This window comes from Choloepus didactylus, chromosome 7 (assembly GCF_015220235.1).
Source record: "Choloepus didactylus isolate mChoDid1 chromosome 7, mChoDid1.pri, whole genome shotgun sequence".
Taxonomy (NCBI): domain Eukaryota; kingdom Metazoa; phylum Chordata; class Mammalia; order Pilosa; family Megalonychidae; genus Choloepus; species Choloepus didactylus.
Window position 1 is genome coordinate 32,638,769 of NC_051313.1, and position 3,070 is coordinate 32,641,838.

The window sequence follows — 3,070 nt, forward strand, 5'->3', positions numbered from 1 at the left end:
CTTTTCTGACCACCCCCTCCCAGCTTCTGCCTTCTTTTATTTCCACTAAGTGTCCCTACTACCATCACCTGAGAACATCTGAGACCTCCTTGGGTGAGCCTCCCTTGGCACCAGACTGCCTTTTTCCATAAGCAGAAATAATCCAAGTGCCTAGGAGTTTATATACTCCTTGAGTAATCAGAGTTAATGTCTGATGGTCAAAGAGAATCAAGCCAGGTTCTTTGGCCTCATGATGTAAATCTAAGGTCTAATTTACAATCTAGACTTCTTCTGTGGGATCAGGCTGAAGACAATCTCCAGTGGACCACTCCAAAAACTCCACCTTTGCTTGGCTTCTTCACCTTCCCTTCCTGCTGCTCCCAGTCCCGTACCCATTTCTCTGGGAACACTTCCTTAAAGTATCACCCTTGCACATGAATACTTGATCATACTGACATAAGGTTCTACCTTATTCATGATGTGAGGGTTAAATGATACATTAAAAACAAGAACCTAGTACAGTGCCTGGGACAGAGAAAGCCTTCAATGAAAGTGTCTGATATTTTTATTCCAAAAACTTTAGTTCCCTTTTAGTTCTCATGAACAAAGAAATAAAATTTCTCTCTTTCGTTGCAGGAGTATTCTGATAAACATCTTTCTCCTTGTCTGGACTATGCCTGGGGTTAGCTATAGTCTGGAGGAATCATATACTATGAAAACTTTTTACTGTGAAAGTTCATGCTTCCCCTAATATTTTTCTGCCCACCAAGGTTACTTTGCTATTATAGAAAGTACTTCATATTCTGCTTTCTTTTAATAATTTTCATGTTGTTTCTGCCTTCAAATAAAATTAAGGTTGGTTTATGTACCTGTGCTGCTTTGAAACTGTTATGGACCCCAGAAGAGCCATGACCTTTTTATCCAATCTTTTTGGGTGGAAGCTTTTGATTGAGTGTTTCCATGGTGATGTGACTCACCCAACTATGGGTGAGAACTTTGATTAAATTATTTCCATGGAGGTGTGACCCTGCCCATTTCGGGTGGGTCTTAATTAGATCATTGGAGTCTTTTTTTTTTTTTTTTTTTTCATTTTATTGAGATATATTCACATACCACGCAGTCATACAAAACAAATTGTACTTTCGATTGTTTACAGTACCATTACATAGTTGTACATTCATCACCTAAATCAATCCCTGACACCTTCATTAGCACACACACAAAAATAACAAGAATAATAATTAGAGTGAAAAAGAGCAATTGAAGTAAAAAAGAACACTGGGTACCTTTGTCTGTTTGTTTCCTTCCCCTACTTTTCTACACATCCATCCATAAACTAGACAAAGTGGAGTTTGGTCCTTATGGCATTCCCAATCCCACTGTCACCCCTCATAAGCTACATTTTTATACAACTGTCTTCGAGATTCATGGGTTCTGGGTTGTAGTTTAATAGTTTCAGGTATCCACCACTAGCTACCCCAATTCTTTCGAACCTAAAAAAGGTTGTCTAAAGTGTGCGTAAGAGTGCCCACCAGAGTGATCTCTCGGCTCGTTTTGGAATCTCTCTGCCACTGAAGCTTATTTCATTTCCTTTCACATCCCCCTTTTGGTCAAGAAGATGTTCTCCATCCCACGATGCCGGGTCTACATTCCTCCCCGGGAGTCATATTCCACGTTGTCAGGGAGATTCACTTCCCTGGGTGTCTGATCCCACGTAGGGGGGAGGGCAGTGATTTCACCTTTCAAGTTGGCTTAGCCAGAGAGAGAGGGCCACATCTGAGCAACAAAGAGGCATTCAGGAGGAGACTCTTAGGCACAAATACAGGGAGGCCTAGCCTCTCCTTTGCAGCAACCGTCTTCCCAAGGGTAAAACTTATGGTAGAGGGCTCAACCCATCAAACCACCAGTCCCCTATGTCTATGGTCATGTTAGCAACCATGGAGGTGGGGTAGGCGAATACCCCTGCATTCTCCACAGGCTCCTCAAGGGGGCACTACATCTTTTTTTTTTTTTTTTTTTTTTAACTTTCCCTTCTTTTTTAAATCAACTGTATGAAAAAAAAAGTTAAAAAGAAAACAAACATTCAATAAAAGAACATTTCAAAGAGACCATAACAAGGGAGTAAGAAAAAGACAACTAACCTAAGATAACTGCTTAACTTCCAATATGTTCCTACTTTACCCCAAGAAAGTTACATAATATAGCAACATTTCAGTGAACTTGTTCCTACTACATCCATCAGAAATTAACAGACCATAGTCATTTCTGGGCATCCCCAGAACGTTAAATAGCTTATCTGTTCTTCTTGGATTATTGTTCCCCCTTCCTTAATTGCTCTCTACTGCTAGTTCCCCTACATTCTACATTATAAACCATTTGTTTTACATTTTTCAAAGTTCACATTAGTGGTAGCATATAATATTTCTCTTTTTGTGCCTGGCTTATTTCGCTCAGCATTATGTCTTCAAGGTTCATCCATGTTGTCATATGTTTCACCAGATCGTTCCTTCTTACTGCCGCGTAGTATTCCATCGTGTGTATATACCACATTTTATTTATCCACTCATCTGTTGAAGGACATTTGGGTTGTTTCCATCTCTTGGCAATTGTGAATAATGCTGCTATGAACATTGGCGTGCAGATATCTGTTCGTGTCACTGCTTTCCGATCTTCCGGGTATATACCGAGAAGTGCAATCGCTGGATCGAATGGTAGCTCTATATCTAGTTTTCTAAGGAACTGCCAGACTGACTTCCAGAGTGGCTGAACCATTATACAGTCCCACCAACAATGAATAAGAGTTCCAATTTCTCCATATCCCCTCCAGCATTTGTAGTTTCCTGTTTGTTTCATGGCAGCCATTCTAACCGGTGTTAGATGGTATCTCATTGTGGTCTTAATTTGCATCTCTCTAATAGCTAGTGAAGCTGAACATTTTTTCATGTGTTTCTTGGCCATTTGTATTTCCTCTTCAGAGAACTGTCTTTTCATATCTTTTGCCCATTTTATAATTGGGCTGTCTGTACTATTGTCATTGAGTTGTAGGATTTCTTTGTATATGCAAGATATCAGTCTTTTGTCAGATACATGG